Below are 10,152 nucleotides of genomic sequence, written 5' to 3' on the forward strand. Positions count from 1 at the left end.
TTCTGATTGAAGCTAAGGGCATACAAAGACTGTCTAACGCCACAAGCTCTAGTTAATGACCAACCTAGGAGATCTACCCATGTTTCCAGGCCTCCAATACGTTATGGCTATGACCAGGATACTTACTTGGTGGAAGCCACAACTAGTGAGGAGGATCCCGTGACTTATTAATGTATTCTAAATTTAGGGAATACGATTCCCAGTTGGAAGAAGGTAGGAATTTTTTTTTTGAAATTCGCCCTCCATTCTGCACCCTTCTTGGCATCCATTAGATGGATCCTACCATTCTTTCAGTTGTATCAGAGCCACAGGTTCGAATCTTGAACCAAAAGAAAATCAGATCTGACCCTACGCAGATGAACAGAAAATGTTCTGCCAAGATCTGCGCAGATTGCTTTATTTTTTTCAAGAAATGGTTTCTTGTTAAGGCCGTTTGATCTGAAATTAATTCTGTTAAATCCAAAAATTTATTTAGAATTGTTCTTTATTTATTTTTTATTTAATGTACTGTTTGAACCTAGAGATCGCAGTGCAGATTTGGCGCAGATAGTTTGCTCACCCTTTTTTCTTCCTTTTATTATTATTCGGTCTGTAAATAATTTTTTTTTTATTTTTCTAGACTGAATGTATAGGATTTGATCAAGAATGTAATTAATTAATAGAAATAGGATTTCTATTTTTTATTTATTTTCTTGATTAAAGAAGAAGGAAGAAGATGGCGGCGCTGGAGATTCGCAAATGGAGAAATCACCTACTGCGATTTACAGTTTATGAAACTGTAACTTTTGTGATTAACCTCCATTTTGTAGGTGGTACAAACAGTCCATATTTTGATTTGTGATTGTCTAAAATAAAAAATTATTAATTTCAGATCTCTCTTGAATTAATTCGTGAATTGAAAATCAGTTTTGGACCATTTCGGACTAAATTGGACCAAAACTGTTTGGACCGAATCTGAGATTCGAAGGGGGCTATTTTTCAGTTCATATTTCTCACACTAATTATTCCAAATCTGATGTTCAATTACAGGGATTAATTCAGCCCACCTGTAAAGCCCAGTTTTAAAGGGTTAAAACTGCAAAAGCCCATTATTGTGAGAAAAGTTGTATGGGCCGAACTGTTAACTGCAATTCAGCACATACACCTAGTAACATTAATTGTTAATGCTTTAAGTTTTAAATGGGCCATTCGATGGGCTTTACAATAGTTAATTGATTGGATCAATTCTTCCTTTACATGTGAAGTTTGGATATGATGTGCTACGACCATGGGCCATAAACACTTGGCCCATGTTAATTCGTTAGTGGCTCTTGCGCACACCATGGCTGAATGCACATCATTGACATGGTGTCCCTTAAAGTCACTGAATGACCCCTCTCTACTTGGTGGGGCCCCACAACCCTGAAAAGGGATGCATACGGAACCCCTAGCCAATTGAGGCCCACCAGAAATCTAACTTTATGAAAGTCAGTGGGAGCCACTTTGGTTTGACCTAAATTAGAACTAGGGCGTAATTTTGTTCTCTCCTAGCAAATATGAGTGCGTGTGATAGGGAGATCCATTTGATGGACTCTCTAAAGGCCTTCCGTCATTAGCACAATGATGGGTCCATCAGTAATGAGGAAATCTCTCATGGTACCTTGGCGTAACCTGAATATGATGGGCGTGCACTCACTGGATAGAAAGGTTTACGTGAAAACAGCTTTGAACCATGTCTAACAGAGGCCAAAGGGAAACTCATCTGATGAGTGGATATGATCCGTAACAGAAAGGTGGTGGGGTTATGCAGCTAAAACAGTTGGCTTTACGCACCTAATGTGATTTCCCACATTTCTAGCAACATTCCGTCATCTCCGTCACTAAGAAAGGAGGGAAAATCTCAGAGATGAACAAATGGGAATGGAACATAGATTAAAAGCCATATCTATGTAGGTAACATGAATGAAACTAAGGTTGTGGACTAACGTTTTTGTTGTTGTATCAGAAAATGGCAAGCAATCAATTTGCAAAGCTTCTAGACGATAACAAGCTTAAGGGCCCAAATTATGCCGACTGGTACAGAAATCTTATGTTGGTCCTAACTTCTGAAAAGTTAGATAAGGTGGTGAAAAATCCTACCCCGGAACGTCCGGGTGATAGGGCTTCTGAGGCCCGTAGGAGGGACTACCAAGATTGGGAGGATAAGAACTCCCTAGCCCGCTGCTTTGTCATTGCCTCATTAGACAACTCAATACAGAGGCTGTTCGATCAGATCGAACTAGCCAATGACATATTGGACAGTCTAAGAACAATGTATGAAGAGCAGAACCGTTCTACTCGACAGAAGGTCCTGAAATTGTTCATGACCATTGTCTTCAGATGATGGGATACATTAACGAACTTGAAGCTCTTGGATCCGGGCTAGATCTTGGCACACAAGTGGATGCCATCCTAAATTCTTTGCCCTCTTCCTTCAATGCATTCACTATGAACTACAATATGAATAAGCTGAATGTCAGCATCCAGGAACTCAGCAATATGTTGCAGAGGGCCGAGGATGTTTTAAAGAAGGATGAGCCTGTGGTTATGCTTGCTGAAGCTAACAAATCGGCCAAGAAAAAGAGAAAGGCAAAGAAGCCCCAAAAGAAAGCTGCCAAACCCAAGAAGTAGAAGAAGAACAAGGCATCTGATGTCTGTCACTTCTGCAAATGAACCGGCCACTGGAAGAGGAACTGTCCTACCTACCTGGAATCTAGGAAAGGTAACATCGAAAATTGTGTCATAGAAACTAACATGTTAGTTACTTCTGTTTCCTGGTGTGTTGACTCCGGGGCTTCAACTAATGCGTGTAACTCATTGTAGGGGTTCAAAGTTATCAGAAGATTGAGTGATGGCGAAGTGACACTTTTCTTGGGAACGACTGCAAGTGTTGTAGCTGCGGCGATAGGAACCGTAGAGTTAGTTTTCAGAGAAGGAGTCCTTGTACTTAAAGATTGTCTTTATGTACAGAACTTGAGAAGAAATTTAATTTTCGTTTCTAAACTGTGTGCTGATGGATATACTGTTTATTTTAGAAATATGATTACTGTTAAGGAATAACAAATTCATCGCATGCGGGGTGAAAGAAGGGTAGGATCCATCTAATGGACGCCACAAAGGTTGCGGAATGGGTGGGCGAATTTCAAACTGGGAATCATATTCCCTAAATTTAGAATACAATATTCAAGGATCCTACTTGAACCATAATCAAACCAGATCTGTACCAAAAGAAAAAAGGGAGGAATATACCTGATCCGGAGAAGCAGTATCTCCCAAAGTTGGTGTTCACGCCCAAAGAATGCTCCTAGATCCGTTCCTTCTGAAGATGACACAGCTGTGGATGGAACAAAACCAGTAGGGTGCGTCCTACACACTGGATCCTTCACAAGAATCCTTTGGAAACACTAAACACTGAATCCTTTTAGTCTTTGTTGCAAGACTAATGTCAAGAACAGATTTCTTGACTTTCTTTTTCTGCAAAGATCTAATCTTGCAAAAACAGATGGCGGCGGCAGGAGGAGAACTCTAAAAGCGAAAAGGCTGAACTGCCTTTTTCTTTTCAGGAGTATGAATTAGATCCTATCTCAATTCGCAAGAGATATCCTATATCTCTTCAAGGTGGTTCGAAATCTGATATTTCTCTCTCTTGGTTTTCTCCTCCTTTCTTCTTGATTAAGAATCCTCCTAATTAGGAGTATTCCCAATCCAAATCAGTATTTGGATAGGGGATAATCTTAATCCTATCTGCAGATAAAGTTAGCTTACTCCTGATCTTATCAGGAGGTTACCAGATTCAAATCTAATTTGAATTTGGTCTCCAAGAGTGGATAAGGCTAAAGTCTCAATCCTTTTACTTACATTAATCTCAGATTCGCCCCAAGGATGGGTGATTATATCAGCCCACCTCGAAATGGGCTTCTGGCCCATTAAATGTTCAGTGTCTAATTACTTTCCAATCTACTGCCCAGTTGGGCTTCTTTGTATGGCGTGGGACCCAAGCATTGATCTACACACCAGCCATATGGGTTCGGCCCAGCCTTTAATACAAGGCCCAGCCGAATTCACTGAAAAACTCAATGAATTAGGACCCAAGCATTGATCAAACCCGTAGTCTCCATCACTGAGAAAGGAGGGAAATCTCAGAGATGAATAAATGGAAATGGATCATATATTAAAATCCATATCTATGAAATGAACATGAATCAAATTAGTTTGTGGACTGATGTTTGCTCTTTTATGAGAAAATGGCAAACGGATCTTTTGCAAAGCTTCTTGATGACAACAAGCTTAAGGGCCCAAACTATGTCAACTGGTACAGGAACCTTATGCTGGTTCTAGCTTCTAAAAAGCTGGACAAAGTGGCAAAGAATCCTGCCCCAGAGTGTCCGGGTGACAGGGCTTCTGAGGCCCGAAGGAGAGACTATTAGGAATGGGAGGAGAAAAACTCCCTAGCCTGGTGTTACATCATTGCCTCCTTAGACAACCCAATACAGAGGCCGTTTGATCAGATCGAACTTGCCAAGGACATATTGGACAGCCTGAGGATGATGTATGAAGAGCAGAACCATTCTACTCGACAAAAGGTCTTGAAACAGTTCATGACCACTCAAATGTCTAAGGGCCAACAAGTTCACGACCATTGTCTCAGGATGATGGGTTACATCAACGAACTGGAGTGGGAGGAGAAAAACTCCCTAGCCTGGTGTTACATCATTGCCTCCTTAGACAACCCAATACAGAGGTCGTTTGATCAGATCGAACTTGCCAAGGACATATTGGACAGCCTGAGGATGATGTATGAAGAGCATAACCATTCTACTCGACAAAAGGTCTTGAAACAGTTCATGACCACTCAAATGTCTAAGGGCCAACAACACAACCATTGTCTCAGGATGATGGGTTACATCAACGAACTGGAGGCTCTTGGATCCGGGCTGGACCTTTCAACCCAGATAGATGCTATCCTCAATTCTTTGCCTCCTTCCTTTAATCCATTCATCATGAAATATAACATGAACAAGCTGAATGTCAGCTTGCAAGATTAGCCCATCAGGTATTATCCTCAATGGTCTTACACTTAACCTCTCAGCTCTTAATGATCAAGCACTGCCCGACAAGAGAGGACCTCTCCCTTGGCTGCAAGGAACAGTGCCGCACTCTCCTCTCACATGGATAACGGGAATTAAAACCATTTGCAAACAATTCGAAACCGTACATATATATATATATAAATTATTAATTTTGCAAAACAAAATTCCAACGATTGAAATCAACTGCCGGCAGTTTGGTTTCCATCAGAGAGAGTGCATTCCCGATCATTACCCTTTGTCCGACAAAGTGGCTGATTCTGTCACTATGATCACCCACTCAAATGAATTCTCAAACTGCCCCAACATACCTAGGTTTTGATCCCCGCTAAGGATCTCACTGATTGGCATATCAAAGGCAGCCTGATCCAACACCTAGTGAAGTGTCATAATCAAGTCTAGGGATCAGGTGTAACTTTCCAGTTTTGCCCATCTATCTCCAAGGTCCAGGGCAAGACTGGAAATCTGGTCCGGTTCAAGGATTCAAGTAATCCCATACAGCATGTGCCTCGGGTCTTACCCTGATGGCTGAGATAGGCCATCCCAACACTTGGTGGCACACCAGCATCAGCCTTGGCAGGATAAATCTCCCCAGATTTATCCAACGGCTGTGAACATTTAAAACTAATATGAGTCTCTATAAATGTCCAGTTTTAGGGTTTTACACAGAATTAAACCAAACAACATGAATCAAACATGCACTTTATTTATTTCCACTAAATAACAAAAGCACATCAAATCAGATTGAAGCTAAGGGCATACAAAAACTGTCTAACAGCTCCCACTTGCACTTAGGTCCAATCTGGTACAAGCCGGAGTCCCATACTTTCCACGTGTTTCTCAAACACCTTCTGTGTCAGTGGCTTAGTCAATGGGTCTGCCACATTATCCGCTGATGCTACCTTCTGAATCAGGACGTCCCCTCTACCAACGATCTCCCGCAGTACATGGAACTTTCTCTCGATGTGCTTTGACTTCGAGTAAGCCCGAGGCTCTTTCTGTTCTCCTAGGTCATAGAATAGGTAACCCATAGAGCCTTTGGGGTAACCTACGAATAGGCAACGGCTGGTCTTGGATTCTAATTTGTCCACACTCGTTCTTTTAACATGTGCCAGATAACCCCAAACCTTCAAGTGTCTCACACTAGGATTATTATCGGTTCAAAGCTAATACGGAGTCTTTAGAACTAATTTGGTTGGAACCCGGTTTAGCACGTATATCATAGTCTCTAATGCGTAACCCCAAAAGGATGTAGGTATCTGTGAGTGTACTAGAAATGATCAGACCATATCCAATAAAGTATGGTTCCTCCTCTCTAACACACCATTTAGTTGTGGTGTAGCAGGAGGAGCTAGCTTTGATATTATCCCATTGACCTTTAAGTAGTCCCTGAATTCATCAGAGAGATACTCGCCACCTCGATCCGATTAAAGGGTCTTAATTTCTCTCCCTAACTAATTCTCGACCTCAAGTCTCAACTCTTTGAACTTTTCAAATGATTCAGACTTGTGTCTCATTAGGTACACGTAACCATACCGAGAGTAATCATCGGTGAATGTTATAAAATAAACGTGCTGGTTACGTGTCCTAACACTCATAGGACCACATACATCAGTATGTATAAGGTCAAGTGTGCATGTACATCTTTTAGGCTTACCGTTAAATGGTCGTTTCATCATCTTACCCTGAAGGCAAAGTTCATAGGTTGGAAGATCTTCTATAGTTAGAAAATCCAAAAGACCATCCTTTACCAACCTTGTGATACATCTATATTAATATGGCCAAGTCAGTAATGCCACAGACACATGAGATTAACTGTATCATGGGTTCTTTTCTTAGGGATGTCATCCAACGTAGTTTCAGTTATGTTAGTTTCCAGAGAAGGATGGAGAACATAGAAACCATTCTCAAGTTCTCCGTATGCAAGGAATTTGTTATTTCTTTTAATAGTAATCATATTACTAAAGAAAACAGAATATCCATCCACACACAGTTTTGAAATAGAAATCAAAATTGTTCTCAAATTTTGTACATAAAGACAATCTTTCAGTACAATAGTTACTTTTCTGAAAATTAACTCTACAGTTCCTATAGTTGTACCTGCAACACTTGTAGAAGTCCCCAAGTAAAGAATTACTTCTCCGTTACTCAGTCTTCTGCTTATCCTAAACCCCTGCAGTGAGTTACATGCATGAGTCAAAGCCCTAGATTCAATACACCAGGAAGTAGAAGTTACGAACAAATTGGTTTCTGTGACACAGGATTCGAAATTACCTTGTCTCTTGATTGATCCATAGGATGCCCAAGGATGGACACATATCCATAGAAAGCAGAAGTTACCAACTAACTTGCTGCATCAATCCATCCTATAGTGATGGACACATATCTGTAGGATGCACAAGGATTGAATAGACACCACATACCCTAGCTATTTGCAATTGCCCTGCAGCCAATTGTCTTACCAAAGCAGTTAAATCTGAAATTTGATTTTCTAAATTAACATGGCTTACCTCATTAAAATGCCTAGTAGTGCCATCTGTTCTTGCTCCAAACTATTGTGAATTTTTGGCCATGTTGGAAATCAATTCCCTAGCCGCTTTGGGTGTTTTATTTACCAAAGCTCCTCCACTAGCTACATCTACCATACTTCTATCCATAGGTTGGAGTCCTTCATAGAAGTATTGGATCAAGAGCTGTTTGGGTATTTGGTGGTGTGGATAGCTAGCAACAAGTTGTTTAAATCTTTCCCAATATTCGTATAGTGTCTCACCACCAAATTGTCGAACTCCACAGATTTCTTTCCTAATGTTTGCAGCTTGGGATGCAGGAAAATATTTATCTAATAATATTTTGTTCATCTCATCCCATGTACGTATCAAACCGGGAGGAAGAATGTATAACCAATCCTTGAGATGTTTGCAGCTTTATCTCGTAATGTAAATGGAAAAGCTATTAACTTTACCTGGTCATCGGTCATACCTTGTGGTTTCATGCTTGAATAGACAACATGGAATTCCTTGAGATATTTGTGAGGGTCCTCACCTGGAAAGCCATGAAAAACAGAAAGTAATTGAATCAAACCAGATTTTAGTTCAAAGGATACCTCAAGAGTGGGATATGTTATGCACAGGGGCTGTTGGTTAATGATTGGTGCAACCAACTCCCTTAGTGTTCTCTCTCTATCAGCCATCCTTTCTTCCTCTTCAAAGATGGGTTGATCACAAGTTGGTAGGTCAAATTCAGAATTCACCCTTTTAGGTGAGCGGTCCTTCCTTTGCTTCGCCTCCTTCCTTAAATGATGGGTAATCTTCTTAATTTCAGGGTTGTACTCTAGTTCACCTTGTTGAGAAGCACGAGTCATAAAACAAAAAAGGTTAACACAAATAGAACATAACAAGCTAAGAAATTAAAGTAGCTCCCCAGCAACGGCACCAAAATTTTGACGGGTTGTCGAAGCCCTCAAAATTAATGCTAGTCCCACAATAAAGTTCTTGTAGTAATAGTGGTACTAGGTCGAATCCCACAGGGAGCTAAACAAAAATCTCTTAGCAGAATTAATAATATAACTGAGTGGGAGAATTAAATAACTAAAATTTAAAAGAACAAGAAAGCAACAACAAATTCAACTAACAAGATGTAACCAGTCTTACCGAATTCTGATTCAAGGGTTCGGGTTAGTCAATTGGTCATCAATCATAGGTAGACTTCGGTAGTCCTGCAATTCAAGCATTTAAACTTAGATTTCTTAGGATAGCCATAATAAACCTTGCGTTTTCCTAAATCAGCTAACCAAACATAGCATTCGATCAACACTTATCACTAATCAACTGGGTAACATAGCGTTCCATATCAATTAATGATAGCATTAAGCTTTGTGAAAATAATTAAACCAAAATAACAATAATTGAGATAGCTGCAATTATTGAATCTTGTTTCATTGATTCCCTTAGGTTAAAACATGTCAATACATTGGTCAAAGGCTATCATGAACAATTGACCCAGAAAGATATTAACCTAATTGCTACTTGTACCACTATTCATGACAATTACGAATCACTGAACCATGGATAGCAGTAGGAAAATCAATATTAATTAATTTGTCAGACTAATTAACATTAACATCGAAGGAGAATATGCACAAGAACCAATGAATACTTAAATAAAAATGCAAGAACTTGAATTAAATACAGAACCTCATGATGACACAATCGAACCTCCCCCCTTGAACCAGAAAAAAAAAGCTTAGCTACTCATGAATTTCGATCCCTCCATGCTCTACTTCTCAGTAAGCCGAACTGCTCTTCTTGGTAGCTTGAGTTGCTTGATGATTTCTTGGATGCTTTGAGTGATGCCCAAAGCTGGTCCACCCCCCCTTTATATAGCTTTAGGAGGAGGGGCTCTCTCCAACTCCTTCTAGGAGATTAAGCTCAAATTAAAAAGTCCTGATCTGTTTTGAACTAATCCTATCCTATCTCTTATCTAGTGATATAATTCAATCTTCTTATCATGATAGGATTATATTCAAGAATTTAAATCTAATAAGAATCTCTTTTTAGAGGTTACATTCGAAATTGGGGCTCTTGGCTCTTGAATTCGAGCTGGGCTGCTTTAAAAACTTGGGCTGCTACAAGGCTCTTCTGCGAGTTGGGCTTCAGCTGTGACATGGGCCTAGCTACGAACTTGCTCTGACTTCGGGCCCAGTTTCGTATTCGATTCGGATCGAATCTGTCAAAACCCAAAACATAAAAGTTGTGGGCCTTTCTTTCATCTTTCTTATGCCTCTCGAATTGCCCAATTCGGAGTCCGGAATTGAGAGTTATACCCAGATTACTGACTATTGCTGAAACTATTTAAAATCATCCGAATTGCCCTGTTTTCTTCCAATTGCCTACTTTCTTGCCCTGAATCGAAATACCAGAGTAATGAGTCCATTTAAGTGATAAATTAATGTAAAAAAAAATATTAGGGGATAAAATGTAGGGTACAATTTAGTCTCATCAAATCCCCCCCACTTAAACTTTGCCCGTCCTCAAGCAAGGCAAAACTC

Source organism: Nelumbo lutea, chromosome 4, assembly GCF_056320005.1.
Source record: "Nelumbo lutea isolate HS-2025 chromosome 4, American lotus-T2T, whole genome shotgun sequence".
Taxonomy (NCBI): Eukaryota; Viridiplantae; Streptophyta; class Magnoliopsida; order Proteales; family Nelumbonaceae; genus Nelumbo; species Nelumbo lutea.